General features: G+C 50.5%; 1 protein-coding gene and 1 long non-coding RNA gene across 2 annotated transcripts in view; one reads left to right on the top strand and one right to left on the bottom strand.

Annotated features, from left to right (window-relative positions):
* The window catches only part of TBATA (thymus, brain and testes associated), a 401276-nt gene that overhangs the window by 127085 nt on the left and 249473 nt on the right, over window positions 1–24718 (bottom strand). The window lies entirely within an intron of this gene.
* LOC309642736 lies at window positions 22686–24020 on the top strand. The gene is made up of 2 exons (XR_014253352.1): window positions 22686–23172; window positions 23203–24020. It is a non-coding gene; the product is annotated as an uncharacterized lncRNA (long non-coding RNA).

Raw genomic sequence — 24718 nt, 5'->3', positions numbered from 1 at the left:
TAGTAAAAAACAACAACAATAAGAACGAGAATAATATGGTTGGGCATAAAGAGGAAGATAAAAGCCACCTTTCTCATCCCCTTCTGCACCCACCCAGGGCACCACACAGAGGCAACCATGGGAACTAGGGCAGTGTCTGCGCTGAGGTCAGCCTCCTCCATTTGACTGATTATGGGATCTTGAGCAATATGCCTAACCATTTGGAACCTCAGTTTCCCCAACTGTAAAATGGGGATGAGGATGATAGCCACCTTGGAAGGCTTTTGTAACGATTAAATGAGATACTCGATGACAAGTGCCTGGCATTGCCACCTGTGTCCTCCCAACTGCACGCTGGAGGTCACCTGCATACAGTTTCTCTTCCCACCGATGCCTTCCTGCCTCCCTCTACCTGAGGACATTCTCTGCCCATAGATGGCACTCTGTTCTGCAAGTGAGAGGTGTTGATACTTTCCTCTCAACCAGTGGGAGCCGGGCTCAGTGGGTAAATATCCACATACTCGCGCCTTGGTGGAACCATTCTGTGCATGCCAGTCTCTCAGGGGTCCCCAGCAGGATCAGGCCCAACGCCCTCGGTGATATCCTGTTCACTACCGCACAAGTCCTTGGCTTTCCTTCCTCTCCACTAACCTGCCTGCTGTCTCCTTTGATTTTTCTTCATTCAAGGTTGTCCTTTTCTTGTTGAGTTGTAAGATGATAACCCCTCACTTATCACATATGTAATTATTTTCTCTGAATCCCACTTGCTTTTCAGCTCAGTGATGTAGAAAAATGTTTAATTTTTAGGTGACTCCTCCTGATTTTTCCTTTATGGTTTCCGAGTTTCGGGCCTTGCTTAGAAAGGACTTCTTTCAACCCAAGATGAACAAATATTTGTCTCTAATGCTTTCTAATGCTTTGACAGTCGGTAAAAAGTGTTTAGATTATTAATCTCTCTGGAATTTACTTTTGGGCATCATGTGAAATAACAACAACAACTTATTACTTTATTTCTCAAGCAGATAAACAACCATCCCATACTATTTTTAAAATACATTAACTAGTCCATCTTTTCCCCACTAATCTGACTGCTACTTTTATATTATGTTAAATTCACATAATCCCTGTGGCTTGGTTCTTGGATTGTTCTGTTCCTTTGATCCATCACTCCACCCTGTTTTAATTACTCTAGCTTTATAGCATGTTTTGATATCTCGTAGGTCAAGCCTCATCTCATTTTTCTTCTTTTTCAAAATGTTCTTGGCTATTCTTGCATGTTTACCCTTTCAGATGAGCTTTAAAATCAGCTGGTCAGGTTCTATAAAAATCCCTTTAGGATTCTGATTGGGAATGCACTGAATTTATAGATTTAATTTGGGAAGAATTGACATCTTTGTATTACTGAGTCTTCCCATCCTGGAGCATGATATATCACTCCATTTATTCAGGCCTTCTTTATGTCCTTCAGTAAAGTTTTATTGTGTTTCTCATATAGGACCTAGACATTTCTCATTAAGTTTATTCTTAGGTATTTTATAGCCTGGGTTAGCCATTGTGCATGGGATAGTTTTCCCATTACATTTCTTTTTTTTTTTTTTAATAGATCTTTATTGGAGTATACTTGCGTCACAATACTGTTAGTTTCTGTTGTACAAGGTGAATCAGCCATACGCATACATATATCCCCAAATCCCCTCCCTCTTGAGCTTCCCTCCCAACCTCCCTATCCCACCCCTCTAGGTCATCGCAAAGCACCTAGCTGACCTCCCTGTGCTATGCTGCTGATTCCCACTGGCTAACTATTTACATTCGGTAGTGTATATATGTCTATGCTACTCTCACTTCGCCCCAGCTTCCCCCTCCCACCCCAAGTCCTCAAGTCCACTCTCTATGACTACCTCTTTATTCTGCCCGGCCACTAGGTTCATCAGTACCATTAAAAAAATTTTTTTTTAGATTCCATGTATATGTGTTAGCATATGGCATTTGTTTTTCTCTTTCTGATTTACTTCACTCTGTATGACAGACTCTAGGTCCATCCACCTCACTACAAATAACTCAATTTCGTTTCTTTTTATGGCTGAGTAATATTCCATTGTGTATATGTGCCACATCTTCTTTATCCATTCATCTGTCGATGGATACTTAGGTTGCTTCCATGTCCTGGCTATTGTAAATAGTGTTGCAATGAACATTGTGGTAAATGTCTCTTTTTGAATTATGGTTTTCTCAGGGTATATACCCAGTAGTGGGATTGCTGGGTCATATGGTAGTTCTATTTTTGGGTTTTTAAGGAACCTTCATACTGTTCTCCATAGTAGTTGTATCAATTTACATTCCCACCAACAGCGCAGGAGGGTTCCTTTTTTTCACCACACCCTTCCCAGCATTTATTGTTTCTCAATTTTTTGATAAGGGCCATTCTGACCAGTGTGAGGTGATACCTCATTGTAGTTTTGATTTGCATTTCTCTAATAATTAGTGATGTTGAGCATCTTTTCATGTGCCTCTTGGCCATCTGTATGTCTTCTTTGGTGAAATGTCTATTTAGGTCTTCCGCCCATTTTTTAATTGAATTGTTTGTTGTTTTGATATTGAGCTCCATGAGCTGTTTGTATATTTTGGAGATTAATCCTTTGTCCGTTGTTTCATTTGCAAATATTATCTCCTATTCTGAGGGTTGTCTTTTCGTCTTGTTTATGGTTTCCTTTGTTGTGCAAAAGCTTTTAACTTTCATTAGGTCCCATTTGTTTATTTTTGTTTTTATTTCCATTATTCTAGGAGGTGGGTCAAAAAAGATCTTGCTGTGGTTTATGTCAAAGAGTGTTTTTCCTATGTTTTCCTCTAAGAGTTTTACAGTGTCTGGTCTTACATTTAGGTCTTTAATCCATTTGGAGTTTATTTTTGTGTACGGTGTTAGGTAGTGTTCTAATTTCATTCTTTTACATGTAGCAGTCCAGTTTTCCCGGCATCACTTATTGAAGAGGATGTCGATTCTTCATTGTATGTTCTTGCTTCCTTTGTTGTAAATTAGGTGACCATATGTGTGTGGGTTTGTCTCTGGGCTTTCTATCCTGTACCATTGTTCTATATTTGTTTTTGTGCCAGTACCATACTGTCTTGATTACTGTAGCTCTGTAGTATAGTTCTAAGTCAGGGAGCCTGATTCCTCTAGCTCCATTTTTCTTTCTCAAGATTGCTTTGACTATTTGGGGTCTTTTGTGTTTCCATACAAATTGTAAAAATTTTTGTTCTAATTCTGTGAAGAATGCCATTGGTAGTTTGATAGAGATTGAATTGAATCTGTAGATTGCTTTGGGTAGTATAGTCATTTTCACAATGTTGATTCTTCCAATCCAAGAACATGGTATATTTCTCCATCTGTTTATGTCATCTCTGATTTCTTTCATCAGTGTTTTATAGTTTTCTGAGTACAAGTCTTTTGCCTCCTTAAGTAGGTTTATTCCTAGGTATTTTATTCTTTTTGTTGCAATGGTAAATGGGATTGTTTCCTTAATTTCTCTTTCTGATTTTTTGCTGTTAGTGTATAGGAATGCCAGAGATTTCTGTGCATTAATTTTGTATCCTGCAACCTTACCAAATTCATTGATTCGTTCTAGTAGTTTTCTGGTGGCATCTTTAGGATTTTCTATGTATAGTATCATGTCATCTGCAAACAGTGACAGTTTTACTTCTTCTTTTCCTATTTGTATTCCTTTTATTTCTTTTTCTTCTCTGATTGCCGTGGCTAGGACTTCCAAAACTATGTTGAATAAGAATGGCGAGAGTGGAAATCCTTGTCTTGTTCCTGATCTTAGTGGAAATGCTTTCAGTTTTTCACCACTGAGTATGATGTTTGCTGTGGGTTTGTCATAGATGACCTTTATTATGTTGAGGTAGGTTCCCTTTTTCCCCATTTTCTGGGGAGTTTTTATCATAAATGGGTGTTGAATTTTGTCAAAAGCTTTTTTCTGCAACTATTGAGATGATCATATGGTTTTTATTCCTTAATTTATTAATATGGTATATCACATTGATTGGAGTATATTGAAGAATCCTTGCATCCCTGGGATAAATCCCACTTGATCATGGTGTATGATCCTTTTAATATGTTGTTGGATTCTGTGTGCTAGTATTTTGTTCAGGATTTTTGCATCTATGTTCATCAGTGATATTGGTCTATAATTTTCTTTTTTTGTAATATCTTTTTCTGGTTTTGGTATCAGGGTGATGGTTGCTTCATAGAATGAATTTGGGAGTGTTCCTCCCTCTGCAATATTTTGGAAGAGTTTGAGAAGGATGGGTGTTAGCTCTTCTCTAAATGTTTGATAGAATTCACCTGTGAAGCCATCTGGTCCTGGACTTTTGTTTGTTGGAAGATTTTTAATCACAGTTTCAATTTCATTACTTGTGATAGGTCTGTTTATATTTTCTAATCCTTCCTGGTTCAGTCTTGGAAAATTGTACCTTTCCGAGAACTTGTCCATTTCTTTGTGGTTGTCCATTTTATTGACATCTAGTTGTTTGTAGTAGTCTCTTATAATCCTTTGTATTTCTGCAGTGTCAGTTGTGATTTCTCCTTTTTCATTTCTAATTTTATTGGTTTGCATCCTCTCCCTTTTTTTCTTGATGAGTCTGGCCAAGGGTTTATCAATTTTGTTTATCTTCTCAAAGAACCAGCTTTTAGTTTTATTGATCTTTGCATTGTTTTCTTCGTTTCTATCTCATTTATTTCTGCTCTGATCTTTATGATTTCTTTCCTTCTACTGACTTTGGGTTTTCTTTGTTCTTCATTCTCTAGTTGCTTTAGGTGTAGGGTTAGATTGTTTATTTGAGATTTTTCTTGTTTTTTGAGGTGAGATTGAAATGCTATAAGCTTCCCCCTTAGAACTGTTTTTGCTGCGCCCTATAGGTTTTGGGTCATTGTGTTTTCATTGTCATTTGTTTCTATGTATTTTTAAAATATGTTCTTTGACTTCTTCAGTGATCTCTTGGTTATTTAGTAGCGCACTGTTTAGCCTCCATGTATTTGTGGTTTTTACAATTTTTTTTTCCTGTAATTGATTTCCAATCTCATAGCATTGTGGACAGAAAAGATGCTTGATATGATTTCAATTTTCTTAAATTTTCCAAGGTTTGATTTGTGACCCAAGATGTGGTCTATCCTGGAGAATGTTCCATGTGCACTTGAGAAGAGAGTGCATTCTGCCACTTTTGGGTGGAATGTTCTATAAATAACAATTAAATCTATCTGGTCTATTGTGTCATTTAAAGCTTGTGTTTCCTCATTTATTTTCTGTTTGGGTGATCTGTCCATTGGTGTAAGTGGGGTGTTAAAGTCCCCTATTATCATTGCATTACTGTCAATTTCCCCTTTCATGGTTATTAGCATTTGCCTTATGTATTGAGGTGCTCCTATGTTGGGTGCATAAACATTTATAATTGTTATATCATCTTCTTGGATTGATCCCTTGATCATTATGTAGTGTCCTTCCTTGTCTCTTGTAACATTCTTTATTTTAAAGTCTATTTTATCTGATATGAGTATTGCTACTCCAGCTTTCTTTTGATTTCCATTTGCATGGAATACCTTTTTCCATCCCTTCACGTTCAGTCTGTATGTGTCCCTAGGTTTGAAGTGGGTGTCTTGTAGACAGCATATATTTGGGTCTTGTTTTTGTATCCAGCCAGTCTGTGTCTTTTGATTGGGGCATTTAATCCATTTACATTCAAGGTTATTATCAATATGTATATTCCTATTTCCATTTTCTTAATTGTTTTGAGTTTGTTTTTGTGGGTATTTTTCTTCTCTTGTGTTTCCCGCCTAGAGAAGTTTCTTTAGCATTTGTTGTAAAGCTGGTTTGGTGGTGCTGAATACTCTTAGCTTTTGCTTGTCTGAAAATGTTTTGATTTCTCTGTGGAATCTGAATGAGATCCTTGCTGGGTAATCTTGGTTGTAGGTTTTTCTCTTCCATCACTTTAAGTATATCTTGTCACTCCCTTCTGGCCTGCAGAGTTTCTACTGAAAAATCAGCTGATAACCTTATGGGGATTCCTTTGTATTTTATTTTTTGTTTTTCCCTTGCTGCTTTTAATATTTTTTCTTTGAATTTAATTTTTGTTAGTCTGATTAATATGTGTCTTGGTGGGTTTCTCCTAGGGTTTATCCTGTATGGGACTCTCTGTGCTTCTTGGACTTGGGTGACTACTTCCTTTCCCATGTTAGGGAAGTTTTCCACTATAATCTCTTCAAATATTTTCTGAGGCCCTTCCTTTTTCTCTTCTTCTTCTGGAACCCCTATAATTCGACTGTTGATGCGTTTAGTGTTGTCCCAGATGTCTCTGAGATTGTCTTCAGTTCTTTTCATTCTTTTTTCTTTATTCTGCTCCTTGGCAGTTATTTCCACCATTTTGCCTTCCAGCTCACTTATTCGTTCTTCTGCCTCAGTTATTCTGTTATTGATTCCTTCTAGTGTATTTTTCATTTCAGTTATTGTGTTGTTCATCTCTGTTTCTTTGGTCTTTAGTTCTTCTAGATCTTTGTTAAACATTTCTTGTATTTTCTCAATCTGTGCCTCCATTCTATTTCCAAGATTCTGGATCATCTTTACTATCATTACTCTGAAATCTTTTTCAGGTAGATTGCTTATTTCCTCTTCATTTATTTGTTCTTGTAGGTTTTTACCTTGCTCCTTCATCTGTGACATATTTTTTTGCCATCTCATTTTTTTTTCCTTTTTTTTATGTGTGGGATTTTGTTCCTGTCTTGCTGGTTGTTTGGCCTGAGGCCTCCAACACTGGAGTTTGTAGGCTGTTGCGTAGAGCTGGGTCTTGGTGCTGAGATGAGGACCTCCGGGAGACCTCACTCTGATGAATATTCTCTGGGGTCTGAGGTTCTTTATCAGTGCAGTGGTTCGGACTTGGAGGTCCCACCAAAGGAACTTCGGCCTGACCCCCAGCTTGTGAACCAAGATCCCACAAGCCGTGCGGGGCGGCAAAAAAAAAAAAAAAGAAAAGGAGAACAATAACAAAGTAAAAAATAAAATTAGACTAGGAAACTAACAGATATGTTAGAAATAACATAAAAATAAAAATATAGATGAAATAACAACTGGAAGGTAAAACAGAACCACAATAGTAAAAAAGAGGAGGAGGAAAAAAAAAAAACCAGATGGAAAAGGCCTTGGCTGTGGAGGGCAGGACCTAAGCAGGGACGAAGTTTGGGTGGTGGGCGGGGCCTATGCTGAGGACCCACAGGGCTGGAAAAGGCCCTGGGGGATGGGGGGGGTGCGGCTTAGGCTCAACAGAACAGAAGGGGCCCAGGTGTGCCTCCCACCTCTGGTCTCAGAGGGTGGAGGACCCCACCTGGGAGCCCAGCAGGCTTCCTGAGTTCGAGTGGGCGGGGCAAAGCCCTCTGCTCCTCTCCGGCTCCTCCGGTTCGGAGAGCCCCTCCCACCTGCCTCTCTGTTCTCTCCTGGCCTCCCTCCTACATCCCCAGGACCAACCCGGCCCAGAGGGGACCTCTGAGGGCTAGGACCAGGCTGACTTCCCCTGCCGAGTGGGCAGGGGTAACGCTGGGCCTGCTCCCCCTTGATCCGAGCCCCTGAGGGTCCCTCCAGGCATGGGAACCCTTCCCCCATCTCAGCCACCCCTCAGTGGCGCAGGTCCTGTCTGGCCTCCACTTCTCCTCCCCCCTCAGTCCCTCCACGTCCTACCGGTTCGCTTGGGGGTTCTTCCCATTTCCTTGGGCGTCTGGGTCCCCCACCCACGTCTGCAGGCACCCTAGTTGCAGGGAGACACGAACTCTGCGTCTTCCCACACTGCCGTCTTGACTCCTCCCACCCCCATTACATTTCTAATTGGCTATTGCTGGGTGTATAGGAGAGGTGTGAATTTGGATGCTATCTTGCCTCCAGCCATGCTGATGAACTCTCTATTTAGTTCTAATATTTTTCTGTGGCTTAGAAGAACTTTGAATCAGTCATGCCTGTCCCATATGGGACAGGATGGGCCTTCCTTAAGAGCCGAAGGCTCTGTGTACCTGGATGGCAGTAGTTGAATGCACTGACCCTGTAGGGCTGCTGTGGGGACTGCTGCGTGAGCAGAGCTTTTGAGCAGATGGCCCTTAGAGCTCTTCCAAATCTAAGCTTTCATGAATCCATAATTCTGGTCCCTGTGTCTGTTTTCATGCACCGTCTCTCCAGTTGCATGCTAATCGAGGGCAAATTCCCCTCCCTCCCTCCTTTCCTTCCTTCCTGTATTTGTTTGATTTCCACATACCAAGCACTGTGCCAAGTGCCAGGAAGGCAGGGAAGGAGACGTTGCGGGGATGGTTGCAGGTATCAAATGCTTCACACCCTTGGGAAGCAAGCAGTGTCGCTTAAAATATTCTCAAATGAATTTAGAATGTGGTAGAGACTCTTCACCCCCAAATGACTGGAAGGGCAATATATACTCTGGGAGCTCCTCCCCCACCCTGTCCCCTTAGGGGTTCTCAATTGGGATGGTGGTGACAGCAGCAGTTTTCTCCCCCAGGTGATAGTTGGTCTTTTGCCATCACATCCCAGGCTCAGCTGAGCACCTGGCTCCGATGGGCACTTAATAAATGTTATCAAGTAAAATGAGGCATGAAAGACAGGTTAGGAACAACCCAGGCGTCTTGGGCACTCTTGGAAGTGGCCGCTGGTTTTCAGGATGAGGTGTCCCCCAGGGCGTGCTGGCCAGTGAGCCACAGGGCGCTCACTCCCTTAAGTCCACTCCATTCTGGGACGGCTCCAGCCGTCTGAGCAGAAGTTCTCAATGATGGGCGAGGGCTTAGACACATCCAATTGTCTAAGGGCCACGTGTGACCAACGGCTACCATATTGGATAGCACAGGTTTAGACATTAGATATAGAAAGTGCTAGTTTCTTCTTTAGGGGGACAAAACCTGTCATCTAGATAAGATGAGTCCTTCCCAAGGACAGAAGGGAGTTTTTGGCTACAGCAGTAGAAACCAAACACACAGTTCAGTTCGTAACGAGTCTCTGCCATACTGAGACCCAGTGTCTTCTTTCAAGGACCCTTTGGTCTAGAGAAGGAGATGGTCACACCACTAATGCAGGTGACAAGTGCTACCTTAGAGGGATGTGGCCGGGCTGCAATAGAGTGACACAGAGTAACTCCACATGTGGGTGATGGTGAAGTGGACGCCTTGAAGATTCACTAGGAGTCGGCCGGGCAGAGACAGGGTGTGTGTGCATGTGGGGTGGGGGGCGTGGGCCCTCCAGGCAGAGAAGGCAGCCTGAGCAAAGGTCAGGTGGCCTGAGTGCAGGTGTGGCCTGTTCCTAAAAGGAGTCCTCAAAGAGGCTGCCATGGGAGCCCTGTAAGAGCTGGGCCTGGAGGGGCTGGGAGAGGCTGATGGTGACAGGCTCTGCATGTTTCTGTGGTGGGCTTCCCTCCTACAGCCTAGTTCAGAGCTCTGCTCAATAGTGCGGGGGAGGGGAAGTGGGATGCTGAACTTGGACTGGGGTGGTGGGGAGGGGATCCAGTTTTGCTTCCAGCCATCCCTGCAATGCTTCTTTCGAACAACAGGGGGCAGGACGACCTCAGGAAACGATACCCCTTCTTTGGGTTTTAGGCAGCCAGGTGAAGTCCTATATTAGGTGAGAACTTTCAATACTCAGTGGACATTTACTGAGCCTCAGGCTTCGTGCTGGGCTCTGAGGGCACTGAGACAAACCCCACCCGTTGCAGCCTGTGTCCCAGGCCACATGAACTGTGGGGACTGCAAGACAGCTGCGGTCAGTTCCGCCAGGGTGGAGGCCGGAGAAGTAGCACCAGCTTCGTGAAGGAGGCGACTCTTGAGCTGAACCAAGATGAGAAGTTGCCCTCTTGGCTGCCAGGGTTGGGAGACATGCCATCCCAAGGGGACAGAGCACGACGCATGAGGTGTGGCAGAGACGGCAGTGTCTGGTTGCTGACTGCAGTCCCAGGTCCTGGAGCATCAGGTCCAAGAGGCAGGGGTGCTGGGACCAGCAAGGCGCGGTGCAGCTGTGGGAAGCACTCTTGGAGGGCCTTGGAGCTGTACTAAGAAGCTCCATCCTGGGGCAACAGGGAGGATGAGACGGAATTTTCTTAAAAAAAAAAGTTTTCATTATGAAAATTTTCAAATATATACCAAAGTAACGTCATATAATGAACCCCCATGTGCCTTCCAACAATGATCACATTCTTCCATTTTTTCATCTTTTCTCCCTCCAGATTAAAAAAAAAAAAACCTTTTTATTAGAGAAAATTTCAAACACACACAAAAGCAGGGAGCTAGGATAATGACCCTCACAGACTCACCACCCAGCTCAACAGTGAACAATTTGCCGAGCTCGTGTCCGCTCTGGACCGACCCACCCCTCCCCCCACTCAGAATACTTTGAAGCAAATCACGTATCATTTCATAGATAACTATTTTGGGATACATGTCTAAAAGTTAGGGATGCTTTAAGAACACGTAATTGCACTACCATGTTCACATCTGAACAAAGTTAATAGTCATTCTTTGATTTCATCCCATACCCAGGTCACTGATGCTGCCACAGTCACTTCTGGTTGACCTTGTAACACATCCTCAGGTAAAGGTCACTCTTCCCCCATACTTCCCTCCCCACCCGCCACCCCACAGAGTCCCCTGTCTGTTATCAGGGTGGGTGACAGAGGGCATTGGGGCCTCGATGGAGCATCCCTCTTTCTGGGCCGCAGCCATCAGGATGGCTTGCCATTGGGAGCAATGGGCACGCAGAGCTCTTTCCTGCCTCAGGTTGCAGATTGGAAAGCCAGGTGTGGGGGGAGCCTCCGGGGCTGGAGGTCAGTGAGCCCATGGTCAGGCCCACTCTGGCTGACACGGTGTGAGTCTCGGGCCCTTTCTGGGCCCCGGTTTCTCCAGCTATGAAACGAGGCAGTAGTACCTGCCTCATGGAGTGGCTGTGAGGCTCCAGGGAGGTCATCTCTGGAAACTCATAGGCAAACTCTGAAGTGCCGTGCCTGGTGATGAGGAGGACGTGGCTAGCTTTATTCCTCCATTGCCTCTGGATTCTGGGGCTGAGATCTGCTGTTCCTTCCCGCCCCAAGGTCAGGAGGGTAGAGGGGGATGGGCGCGTCCACCCAGAGACCCTGCACGGCCGCCCTCTGGGGCTGCAGCCCCGCCTACTCCGTGGACAGGTTTCTCAGGGGGAGGCCTTAGGATCACCTTCCCCATGTTAGTTCCCTTTCCTCATCTTTCCTGATAATCACCCTTCCGTGCAGCTCCTGCCCATTTAACAGTTCCACTAATCCCAGCCCTCCTACCTCCTACCTGCCCTGCATCCCAGGGAAGCCCATCTGTCTTCATTAACCAGAGATTTTGGCTGCCAGTGTGGTCCAGAGCTGGAGCCAACCCTCCTGACCTAAGCCCCCCAAGGCCTGCGCACCCTGGGCTGGAGCTCTGGGGCCAGTGGCTTGAAGGAAGATGAACACAGCCTAACTGGTGTCTCTCTGTAGCCCGGTGGCCCAGGGAGACCAGGCAATCCACGTTTATCGATGTCTGAATCAGACTCCTGTACACCCAAAGCAGCCCGAATCGTCAGGGCTGCTCCCCCAGGAGCCTCAGTCACGGCTGCCCCAGGGCCACAGGGACATTAGGGTGCTCCCTTATTTGTTCAGCAGGTGAGGAGATAGATGACGTAGATGGCCACAGGGGAGGGACTTGCCCAAGGTCACTGCCTGCTGGTGGTACAGTGGGCCAGGGGCCAGGTCTGCTGCTTTACTGCTTGGGTTCTTCCCTTTACAGTGGGCCACCCAGACATGGGAGGAGCTGGGCAGGCTTGCCCCCCACCCAAAGATCCTGGTGGGGCTCTGCGGGGCTGGACCCTGCTGGCAGACCTTGGGCTCTTAGAAACCTCTGCAACTTCAGAACCTGGGGATCCTCAGGGCTCACCTAGCCCAGCCCCATCCTCATAGAGCAATTGTGGAATAGGGCCCAGAGAGGGGAGCCATCTGCCTGGTCACCAGGCCACTGAGGATCTCCCCCCGGTCTGGGCCACCCTGTTCCTCCTCACTGGCCTCCTTCAGAAGCACCTGTAGGTCGAGGGAAGGAGACAGCTGCCCCCGCTGCCTCTGGCTCAGCCCCTTCCCCCTCCTCCTGCAGGAAGGACTAACAGGACAGCACCTTTCTCCCCCTCTAGGTATCGGACCCACCTCAGTGCTCCCCCCGGACCCTCCCAGCTCAGCTTTGGGGTGGATGTGGGCAGCTGCTGCCCTGGTTAGAGCACTGGATGGGGAGTCCAGAGACCTGGATTCAAGTCCTTTCTCTGCCCATTGCTGTGTGATCTTGAGTACGTCACTTCACTTCTCTAAGACTTCGTGTTTTCACCTGAACGATGGTAATAATTCTACCAGCCCTTGATCAAGGGGGTCAAATCTGAAAGAAAACACTAGACAAATGTAAGGGGTGGGCCTGTTCTGAGCTGGCCAGAGAGAGGCTGAGAGTATCAGTGAGTGTCCAGAACATAGTTCCTTCCTGGGCCTCTGAAGACTGTGAATACTGACTCCAGTTCTGTTGCTGATTTGCTGTGTGGCCCTGGGCAAGGGGCCTAACCTCTCTGTGCCTCATAAAAACATGGAGATCAATGTTTCTCCATGTTGTGGTATTGACTTCCTGGCAGCAAGGGGAAGCTAAATACAGAAGAGCTTTAAGATCCTTGGAAGAAAGCCCATCTATAAACTTAAGAGATTATTAACAGCATCCAATAATCACGCTGTCTACTAACACAAGTAATGCCGCCCTAAAGTCAGGCAGGGAAACCAGCCCTGTCAGCACGGAGGCAGCTCCTAGCTGGTCTTCCTCTCGGGCTCTGAGGGCTAATAACCCTCTGTGTTTATGTGGGGCTTTGCCTCCTCAAACCAACGACTAATTAGTCCCTCCATGGGCGTGCCCAGGAGGCAGGCAGGAAGGGCATGGGGTGATGAGAGCTGAAGCTCTGGGAAGGGGGGCATAGCCTGGCCACCCAGCTGGTTAGGGAAGGGCTGGGTTGGGAACAGAAGGATCTTCCGGTTCTCAGCGCCTACTTCTGCCGCTGGTGAAGTGAGCAGCTGGGCAGAGAGCTTGCCCTCTCTGGGCCTCAGTTTCCTCACCAGAGCTGCCAGGGCAGGAAGGGGTGAGGTATCATGGGGTACGTGGCCAGATCGCCTGCTGGCTTGCCCACCGCCCTTTCCTCTCTGCCCACCTTGATGCCAGGTGCCAGCACCGGGAGGGCACTCAGGGCCCCTGCAGCTGTAATTCTGAACCCGGGGTCCCACCGAGAATCCTCTCTATGGCCAAGTCCTCTCGGTGGAGCCCAGGAGCCAGTAGGCCTGCCGGGAGACTCTCTGAGCCTCAGTTCCCTCATCTGCCAAGTGGGGTTGTAATTCCCATCCTGCCAGCTGTGGATGTCCAGACCCTGGGCTCAGTGAGCCGGGCGGGCATTATGACCGGGCAGCCCTCCCGCAGGGCTCAGCCCCTCCAACCTGGACCAAATGTGTGAACGTGAGGCTCGGGTCTCTGCCTGTGGGGAGATGCAGCCGCCTCTGTCTTCCCTGCCGCTGTCTTCCTCTCATCCTCGCTGAGGCCTGCGGGGACTTCCCCGGGGTCCCCAGCTCCTTTACCTCCTCTCTCTTTAGACGACTGCTCTCATTCTGTCTCCCTTTCACCACACAGCCTATTTTTAACTTTCAGCATTGTGGGAGGGGAGGAAGGGCGCAGGCAGGGTGTTATTTTCCTCTCCTTTTTCTTTGTCTCATTTCTTCTCCGGCCCTCCTCCCGGGGTCCCCGCCTGTTCTGCCCTCCCCGCAGCCCTCCTGTCCTGTCCTCTCGGCCTCTGCCTCCCAGCGCTCTGTCCTTCTCCCCCCCACCAACTGCTGCCCCCTCCTAGGGCCCCCCTCCCCCCAAGGCTTCTCCTGGGTGGGAGCAGTTCTCTGGTAGTGCCCCGTCTTGTCACCGTCACCCTTGACTGCTGGTGGCTAATCTAGAGGCCCCTTTGTGGCAGCAGCTGACACAGTGATCGCTCCCTCCTCTGGAAACCTGGTCTTTTCTTGGTGTCTAAGACTTTGAATGCTTCTAGGTCTCCTCCCCCTCTTCTAGACAAGCTTTGTGGGTGCCACTCCATCCCTGCCGTTAGCTGCTGGTGGTGGTGGTGAAGCAGGCAGCTGTGGAGGTGTCTGCCCGGCGCCCGCCCACCTTCTTTGGCCACCAACACGCGTATTTTCCTTGGACCCCTCCCACCCCTTACCTTGTCTCAGTCCCTGTCGTTTGAGTAGGTCTGATCCAGCTCTGGGCTTCAGAGACACATGTGTGACCAGGCCTGGCCAGTGGGAGCCCATCCTGGGTTTTACCTGGACCGGGAAGGAGGGTCTTTCCTCTTGGCAGGAATGTGGGATGTCGAGTGGGAGCTGCCAGGGCGCCTTGGCCACCACAGGGAGAGGCTGCCTGAGGAAGACGTCAACGGGGAGGAAAACAGAAGCACATGATGGAAGGAGAAGAGAGAGTCCCAAGCCCTCAACTGAGCACCTGGACCCAGCTGTTTCTGATGTTTCCATCACAGGAGCCAATGTATATTTTTTCCCTAAAGCCATTCGGAGTTTGTTTTTTGGCACTTGTAACTGCAAGAGTCCTGACTGGCCCACTACCCTGGCTTCCTGTCCCAGTTCAGCCCCGTCCCACTCCCTGACCCTTTCCTAGGCTCCCTCCTTCCCTATGGCTGACAATCCCCACATCCTCGGCCCACACCACACTTCTGGGCTTCAGCATGTATCTTCAGCTGCCCTGATGCTTTGGATGCAAAGCCTTGCAGAGGCACTTGAAATGCAGCCTGTCCCAAACTGGACTCATGCTCTGTCCATCTTCTAGGACTTTCTGACTTGGGGATTAATGCTCCCTTCATTCCACCCATCCACCCATCCATCCACACATCCATCTATCCATCCTTCCTTCCTTCTTCCCTCTCTCCCTCCCTTCCTTCTTTCCTTCTATCCATCATTCTTTCATCCATCCATCCATCCACCTCCTCCTCCTCATAGCTACAACAATGATGATGATAATAGCCCATGTTTATGGAGGGCTTACTTGGTGCCAGGTACTGTTCTAATCAATGTACAGGTACTCATTTAATCCTTAAAACAAGCTTATGACATGTTAGTATTATTATCACCGTCTAGAGATGAGGAAACTGAGGCAGAGGGGTTAAGTGATTGACAGTGAGGAAGTGGAGAGCCAGGATTCCTTGTTGCTCAGGACCGTCCTGGGAGTTGTCCTGCATGTCCTGGGCACTCTTGGAGTGGCCGCTGGTTTTCAGGATGGGGTGCCCCCCGGTGTGCTGAATGCCTCTGGCCACAGGGCGCTCACTCCTTTAAGTCCACTCCATTCTGGGATGGCTTCTGCCGTTCTGGATGACGGGTAGGGGGGGTGTCACACATGTTCAGCCGTGTGAGAGCCTTTGTTCAGCTAAACACCTCTGCCCACTTACCCTCGACAGTCTGAAGCCCCCCCACGCCCCTCCCTCCTCGATGATTCAGGGCAAAGAGCCTGGCCCTGGAGGAGCCGGGGGGCTCTTGGTGCCTGCTGCCACCCCTCACACCAGGTGGTTGCCCCCGGGTAGAGACCCATCTGCTCATGCACCACGGGAAGCTATGGCTGGGGATAATTTGAGGGGGACCAGGGACCCGGATCCCACCTTGTGGTCCACAGTGATGAGTCTCTGGGCATCTGGTGGACCCGGGGCTCCTGCGGGACCTGGGGGAGCACGGGCCTGAGGCACAGGGCAGGCCTGGGAGCCGGGGTCCTGCTCTGAGCCAGGCCGTCCCGCCCCGGCCGGCAACACCGCCTTTGGGCCAACACCACTGTACCGTTTTGGGGAGGAGATGAGGGAGCTCAGTACGTGCTGGGGCCGCCCAGGAGGGGCTGAGGCAAAGGAGGAGACCCCTTCCTCTGTGGGGGGCATCTGCCAACACCCGGAAGGGCTCTGCCCCAAGAGGCCAGCGTAGTGGCCACAGAGGTGCACCAGTCACATGTCCCTGCGAGGGACACGGCTGGCGCACCACTCCCGGCACTGCATCTTCAGGACCTGCCGCGGCATCTCACCCAGCCTTCCTCTCCCAGGCTGCCTACCTGGCTAATGGCCGAGCACGTCGAGGGTACTAGACCTGGACCTCGTTTGCCCAACGCCGGACCCCTCCCTTGGGCGGTCTTTGCTTGGAGTCCCCCTCATCCTGGCCAAGATGGTCCCTGGGCTGTGCTGAGTCTGGGGCTCAGTTTCCTTGTACATAAAATGGGAAAATTAAAACCCACCTTGGATATCTGAGGATGACCCAGGAAAACGTATGGAAAGTGCCTGGGACAGTGTCTGGCTCAGCGTGGCTCTCCCTGGCCATCTGAGCTGCCTCTCCCCTCCCCTCCCCGACTGAGGGTCTGGCTCAGGGCTGCGCACCCAGAAGATGTTTAAAATCCGGGTGTTGGGGCTTCCCTGGTGGCGCAGTGGTTGAGAATCTGCCTGCCAATGCAGGGGACACGGGTTCGAGCCCTGGTCTGGGAAGATCTCACATGCCACGGAGCGGCTGGGCCCGTGAGCCACAACTACTGAGCCTGCGTGTCTGGAGCCTGTGCTCCGCAACAAGAGAGGCCACGATAGTGAGAGGCCCTCGCACCGCGATGAAGAGTGGCCCCCGCTCGCCGCAACTGGAGAAAGCCCTCGCACAGAAACGAAGACCCAACACAGCCAAAAAAAAAAAAATCCAGGTGTTGAAATGTGGGGAAATAGCAGGAGGGGGCTGCCCAGGCGGGCTCTGCCTCGGAGCCAGTGATAGTTATGTCAGCTCACAACTGCACTCAGAAACACCGATTCAGCACTCACTTCTGAGTGCAAAGCTCTGCGGGGCTGGGCGGCTGGGGTGCAGCCAGGGAGAGGGGAGCAGGGAGGCGGTGGGGGAACGAGGGAAAGATGACACACAGACGCAGAGGGATAGAGGCTGAGAGAGAGAGGAGATGAGAGATACAGAAAGAGACCCGGAGGCAGAGACTGGCAGAGAGTGAAACAAATCCAGAGCAATGGAGAGAAATTCAGAGTTTAGAGAAGCAGAGAGCCAGGAGAGAGGGCTGCACGCTCAGGAAATGGAGAGAGACAGAGAGAGAGAGAGAAAGAGAGAGAGAGAGAGAGGTGACAGCCAGGTCCCCTGTCCCGACAGAGCAACCCTCCAGAGGGCCAGTGGGAGACTTCCTTTTGAGTGAAGGCCTTCTGAGGCTGTCGTTTTCCTGGTCAAAGGCCATACCCATTCATGATCCTAACAAGGGCTGGCGAGGGAGCCTGCAACCCGGGGCTAGCAGCCGAGGAGTGGGCTGTGACCTGATTGATGGGGGCTCTGTGGGCCCTGGAGCTTCGTGTCAAGCGGGGCTACCAGCCCCTGAGAGGGGCCACCCCTGCCGTGGCCCGTGTCCTCTGACCATTCAGGGAACATCCCTGAGTGCTGGAGCCCTGGTGGGAGGGCTGAGGTGGCGCACAGAAGGGACATTTGTGAACGTACACAGCCAGCCAGCCCTGCGGTGAATGGAGAAGGAGGGGGGTGAGTGACCAAATGTCTGAGTCTCTCTGGGGTGGAAAAGTTCCCTCTCATCATGCTACTGCCTCGGTTTGGATGCCTCCAGGGTCAGGCAGCCCACCACCACCCCCAAACAAGAAAGTCTGCTCTGATGCTGAGAAGGGCTTTGCTAGGCTGACGCTTTCCCTCTGGTCTTGGCCGTGGTGTGTGTGTGTGTGTGTGTGCACGCAAGTGTGTGTGTGTGCACACACGTGTGCTGGGGTAAGCTGTAAGCTAGCACATGAGGTCACAGGGTTGCCTGTGGGGAGAGAATTCTAGGAACTTTTCTCCACACCCCAAAGGGAAGCAGGAGTGTGTCTCTTTGGATCCCTTATTTGATCTCAGCCCTCTATCGCCCCAGAGGAAGACTTCTGACAGATTTGTTTATACTGAGATGCTAGGAAATTACGTTGTAACTTCCTCTAAAGAGGGCAGTTTTTAACCCAAAGGGACACTTCACTTATGGTGGAATGACAGGCCGTGGGAAGCTGGTGGGGAGAGATTTAGATGGGAGGTGCTCTCTCTGGCTCCCATTTCCCACTGGAATCTCTTCCTCTTTATCTTAACTGGAGGTTCTTAGCAGGTGGGGGCCATTTCTTCTGTTTCTTCGTTGCCCCCCATCAGGGTCAGTGAGTCCCTCCGCCCTCACCCAGGGGGCTCCCTGTGAGTGGCAGGGATGGAACAGTAAGCACAGCCTTTGTACCCATGAACCACATCACCAAGCAAGACCCCAACCAAGGTATGAGTCCTGGCTGTGGGTGGCTTGCTGTGTGATCTTGGGCAAGTCATTGCCCTCTCTGGGCCTCTACTGCCCACCTGGGTAAGGCAGGGTTTGGACCAACGGTCTCTGAAGGCCCCTCCAGCTGTGGTGATCAAAGGTTCTGGGTCTTTGACCCTCCTTGGGTTGCCAGTCAGCACCTGGGCTAGGCTCTGAGTGCAGCAGGACAAGGTGGATGGACTCCAGATGACCCGGTGGCCCTAGGCCAGCCAGGCAACCAGACTCCTCCATTCAGAAATAACGGGTGAGATCTTAGAGCTGGAGGCCTATAGATTCTCTTGTCTGACTCCCTTGGTGACAGATAGAGAAACCAAGGCCTGGGTACAGGGGTGGCTTGCCCAAGTCCCTCAGCATATTAGCCTTGGGTAGGAACTAAAAATAGGCCTCCTGCAGCTCTGTGCAGTCAGTTGGGTCTTAGGGGTAAATCCTGGTGGGCTCCCTGATAGAGGTGAAAGCTAAGGTAGGCTCCAAAGGAAAGTGTGAGTGGAGAGTTATCTTCTAGGGAGAGGCTCCAGGGGAAGGGAAAGGGGTTGGATTGTTTACCTGTCCTTGGCCTGTGTGCCTCTTGCATCCTGGGGTTCTAGAAGCCCGGGAAACGGCTGGTGTCTGAGTTGGCCATTCTGCACTTGGTCCCTGGTGTGCAGTGATGGAAGACACCTCTCCCTGTGCTGTGGGCTGTCCCTGGACCAGCGGCTGGACTGGGCTGGACATGACTGTAAATCACCCACGGAGCCGGGCTGGTGGAGATGGTTTATGCATCTCAGCCATCTACCCTGCAACTCAGAACGGGCAGTAACATGTCATTTTAACGAGGTTGTGAATTTCCTTGTCACCCAGGAGGTTGACAGGCATGGCCATCACCACCTGGCTTATCCCAGGCCCCTCCAGGGAGTGGCTGCAGAAGGCAACGGGGCCACGGGTCCAACTAACCAGACCTGGGAGAGAGGTGGAACTGGCTTGACTTTGGGCACCCCACCCACCTCCCACTTTGCCTCACCCTGCTCTCCAGGCATCTCACCCCTTTGGCAGCTGATCCCACTGTCCTTGAATATGCTGTGTGGATTTTCCTCTCCAGAGCTCCACTCACACTGCCCCTGCCACCTGGAGCACCTCTCCTTTCCTTTCAACTATCCAGATTCCTCTTTCAAGGCCTAGGTGAAGACCTCTGCCTTCAGGAAACCTCCTGTGGCCAGCCCAGCCATAACCCTTAGACCTCTGGGGAGGTGATCCCCATTTGCTTGCTAACTCCAGTGGCCAGGCTGGGGGCTGTCTGGAGCAAGATGACAGAAGGACTGGGGAGGCTACATCCAGGCGCAGCTGGAAAGAGGTGTGTGATTGATTAGTGATGTCTGCCAGGGTCAGGGAAGAGAAGACTAGTCCCTCACGTTTGCTTCCCTGCAGAGGCATCTGGGCCATGTGGCCATTTATCTTAACAATTGTGCACGTGTTGACGCTAAACTTCGCTCATTTCTTTACCCTCTGTCTACCCAGGGGAGACACAAGTTCCTGATGGCAGACACCCCGCCCACGCTTTCTCTGTGTCCCTCATAGTGCTAGGCACACGTGAAGACTCGACAAACCCTAGACAGATGGAGGGGCAGTGAGTAAAATGCTGTCACTTTCCCTGGAGCTGGGAAATAAGTCATAGGGCATCAGAGCCATTTACAGAGGAGAGACCTGGGTGGCCCAAAGTGGGAAAGCATTTTCTCAAGATCCCAGAGGGAGTGAGTTCTGGGAAGGTCCTTGCTGGGCACTAGAGGTTGCTGTATTGCTGACGGGTATTTCTCAGACCGGTGGGGCAGGGCCCGGCATTCAGCCAGGCATCGGGATCTCTAGGCTACCTCCCTGGCCCATGTAGATGCTCCTCTTTTTCTCATCTGAGACTCTGAGAGCATTCATTAGTGCAACATCCTCCCACATGTGGGAGCCACACCTGTCATTATCCCCATTTTACTGATGGGAAAACGGAAGGAGCATGGGGTTCATGGCTGGACGCCAGGGCCCAGCCCACCCAGCAGGTTGGTGGTGGCTGGAGTGGCTCTGGTTCCAAACATAGGCGGTCTCAGCTCAGGCCAGTCCCCAGGCTGGTCAAAGAGGCAGGTCTCCTCTTATAGACGCTGATGCAGAGGGTGTGAGTTAGAAAGTCACTTACAGGCCATTAGTTCTGAGCCCCTTGTGATCCAGATGGAGAAAATGAGGCCCAGAGAAGGTCAGGGGTTGACCCCAGGCCACACAGCCTGTCCATTCCTGACAACCAGGTCTCACAAGGAAGGCAGAATAGAGGGTGAGCCGAGCTGTGTGTCTGGGTCCTTGCTGGGGTCTCACTCTGCCCAGACCCTAAGACACTGAAGAGAGGGACCCACAGAACTCCTGCTCTGGCAGCCTGCCCTGGCCAGCGTGGCACTAGTACGCGCCTTGCTTTTCTACCAAGTCAGATACTTTGACATCCTTCCCATCCTGTGAGAGTAAGGAGAGCAAGCCCTAGGCCTGGGGAGGCCAAGCAGCATGCAGACCAGGTTATAGGCCTGGGGCTCAGAAGGGACGCCTGGGGCACCCGGTCTCTGAGCCTTGCTACCTCATCCCCAAAATGAAGTGGGATCAGCACACCTCTGCAGGCTAATCCAGCTTCAAGTTCTCATATGGTACAAGTGACTGATAGTAGAACCTTTCCTGAAACCGTGTTGGCAGGAAGGGGGAGGGAAAGGCTGAAGGCGGGAACAGGGTGCTGGGGTTCTGAGATATGGGTCATGATGTGGTCCAGAGAACAGGTCTGGGGGCCAGACACGTCCCCTGCTTCTGAGCTCCTCCCAGGCTGGCCTTCCTCTTCTCCCTCCTTTCCCTCTGTCTCTCCTCGCCTCCTCTGTTCTCCTGCTGCAGCTGTTAATTCAGTCCTCCCCTCGGCGTGGAGCGCCATAAAGAGCTGGCCTTCAGCCAGATTTGCATTGGTAGTTTATTGATTTAATTAAGCAGGGGCTGTAAGCAGCGCCCCCCTCCGTGGTGTGAGCCGGGCAGGGGCTGGGCTGGGCACCTGCGGGGCGGCTGACGGGCACTAGAGACCCACGGAGGCTGCTGATATCAGGGCAGCCTGATTCAGGGACCTGTGCTTCCTGTGACCTTTGTCCCTTTTGGACTCTCTCAGAAGTGACATCGCAAGTGGCAGTGACAGCTTAATCAAGCCCAGAGCCTCTGCCAGAGAGACGGGGCCTCATTGGACAGCGGGCAGAGTGAGCCCCGGCCCCAGCTCAGCAGCACCTCCTCCTGCAGATGCCCCGCCCAGCGCCCCGGGAAGGCTGTTCTTTTGTCCTCTAAACGGAGCCGTAGTTCCAGAGGCCTGTGGCGTGCTCCCCGTGCCCAGCCTTGCCTGGCATCTCCAGATGCCATCGTGGAGCGGGCATTTGCTGTGTCTGCAGAAGAGGCAGGAGTGACTTTAATGACCTGCACGCTCCCCACCCCTCCCTGACCAGGGAGCACGGGCCAGGGGGACCGTGTGGCCTTCCTCCCAGCTGCCTTCTCCAGGCCTCCATCTTTCGGGATGTAAGTAAAGTTTGGAGTCAGCATTATCTGAGGTCACTTCTAACTCCTTGGTCGTCCTTCCTCTTGTGCCCAGGGAGCTGTTCTTACGCCACGAGTGCTAGGCACTGGGCTGGGGGATTCGCACACTTCCAGGGTCAGCCAGTCCTCATTCCAGCTTTGGAAAGTGGGCAACCTCATCCCTAACTTAGAGATGAGCAACTCAAGAGAGGTTGAGTTACCTGCCTCAGGCCACACAGCTCTTAAGTGGCAGACTTCTTGGTTTGAGCCCAGCCAGTTTTAGGAGGGGTGACAGTGATGTTGATGGATGTTTCCCGTGGCATCCTACCCACCCTACTGCCACATCAGCCCCTCCAGTCAGTCACAAGACACCTCCCTCCTCCCCAGAGCTGGAAGAAAAGGTCTGCGTCAGGGGAACAGGAGGGACCCCCGGGGACAGAGATGCTGCAGGCAGCCTTTGGTCCTGTCCTTTGGAGAGGAAGATGGAGACCCTTGTGGCCCAAGTTGGCCACACTTCCCACAGGGAGCCAGGATGCTGGGCAAGGGGTGGGGCTCTGCAGAGTGGCATCTTTGCAGGAGTGGGACTGTGTGCAGGGGACAAGCCTTGGTAGCTCAGAGCCTGATGGACCTGGCAGGGTCCTTGAGGCCCATTGCCCAGATAAGAACACTGAGGCCCAAGGTCACACAGACTGGGTGGCAGTCTCCCAGGGAGAGTCCAGCCTCAACTCTGCTGACCCTCCCCCCGTGTATAGCCCTAGCCACCAAGAACAAGGTGGGCACCGAGCGGGTGCAGGAGGGCAGGCGGGCACAGGCACCTGCCCCACAAGCCTGCGTCAGCAGCGTCTGTGTCATGAGTTCACAGCTGCTGGCGAACATCTGTTCCGTCTCCCACCCTGACACCTTCTGCCACCCCACCCGCTCTGCCTCTCTCTATAGCTTTCTCAGTTTCTCTGTGTCTCTGATTCTTTCTCTCTCCTCCCTTGCTCATTCTCTGAGTCCCTCAGAATTGGTCATCTCTGCCCCATCCACTGGGCAATGCCAAACTCTCCAGTGCCCAGGACCCCAGGGGGAGGTGTAGAGTCGAGCGTGACAGGCCAGGCTTGGGGACTGCAGGGCTGGGGGCTTTGCCATTCCCTGGCTGACCACCCTGAGCTTCCATCTCCTCATCTGTAAAATGGGAATAACAGTTCTCACCTCAGAGGGCCATTGTGGGATTGAGGGCTGAGGACAGTGCCCGGGACCTTCCAAGGCTCCCTCTGCTCCCCACCTGGGTTCAGAGTTACTGCCATGGTAACTGGCAGAGTTACTGTTACTGCCACGGTCATCCAACCTGCCCATTCCCCAACTTGGACGTGCCCAGGACTCCTGGGAAGCCCTGAGAAGGTACAAATTCCCAAGCCCCATTCTCCCAGCTCACTTGTGCCCAACTGGTTCCACCATGCTGTAACCCTGCCAAGTTGTCCCTGAAAAGCTGTCATCTACCTCTGGTGTGTCATGATGGTTAACAGGGTAGGCTAACAGATTGGGGTCGTGGAGCCACCACTCAATTCTCCCAGCCTCAGTGCACGTCTGTAAAATAGGAAGAACAAGGCACCCTTCACAGGCTTGATGAGAGAGCTCCTGTAAAGCCCTCGGCATAGGGCCTTCTGTGGACATCAGAAGGCTCAACAAACGAGGCTGGCTATTCTTGTTGAGCTCCTCCAGGGGCAGGGAGCTCAAACCACCCCACGCCGCCAGAGACTGCTCAGAGAGCTGGGATGGGATAGGAGGGGGTGCCCATTCTAGATGACACCTTGGCGTGTTGAAATGCTTCAGTGCCCCAGGGAATCCTTGCCTCTGCCTACTTGTCCTTTTTCTCCTTCCAGAAGCCTCCCCCACCTGCCCACAACACTGACTTTTTCCTCTGGCCTCTTGCAGCATGACTGCCTAAGCCCACACCTGGCATCTGTTTCCTGCTGGTTTGCTCATTCTCTCTCACCTGGGGTGTCGCAAAAGCCTCCCAAGTGGTTGTCCTGGCTCTCCCCTGCCCTCTCCACTCCATTCTCCATCTTCATCTGGAAAGATTAAAAAAGAGCATTTTATTGGAGTATTTCTTAGTATAAAGTGCTCAAATCTTAAATGTGTAGTTCGGTGGATTTCTGCACGTGTATACACCATATAAATGTCCCATTGATTGAGATACAGAACAATTCCAACAGCCCAGCAGGTTCTCTGTGCCCCTTTTCCAGTCAATAATCTCCCTGGAGGTAACCAGTATTCAGACTTTAATTCCCAAAGTTAATTTCATCTATCCTTGAGCTTTGTTTAAATGGAAGCACATAGCATATTGTCATTCTGTCTGCCTTTCATTCAGCATCGTCTGTGAGATCCAGGCACACAGTTGCCTGTATCAGGAATTAGTTCTTTGTCATTGCTGTGTAGTATTTCACTGAATGGGCATGTCATCAATTATTTCTCTGCTCTCCAGTAGATGGACATTAGAGTTGTTTTTAGATTTTGGCTGTGATGACCATTTTTGTGCACATCCATGGCGGTCATTGGCTTTCATTTCTCTTGGGTAAATACCTGTGAGTGGAAGTTAGATCATCACACAGGCATGTGTTTAGTTTCAGTAAGTACTGCCAAACAGTTTCCCAAGGGGTTGAACCAATTAACACTCCCACCAGCAATGTATGAGCCTTCTGGTAGCTCCACATTCTTGTCAGCCCTGGGAGTTATCATTCCTTTTTAATTTTAGCCATTTTGGTGGGAGAATGATGGCATCTAATTGCAGCTTTAATTTGCATTTCCCTAATGATTGATGAGGTTGAAAACTTT

This window comes from Balaenoptera physalus, assembly GCF_965194825.1.
Source record: "Balaenoptera physalus genome assembly, chromosome: 14".
NCBI lineage: Eukaryota > Metazoa > Chordata > Mammalia > Artiodactyla > Balaenopteridae > Balaenoptera > Balaenoptera physalus.
This window is presented reverse-complemented; position numbering and strand designations above follow the sequence as displayed.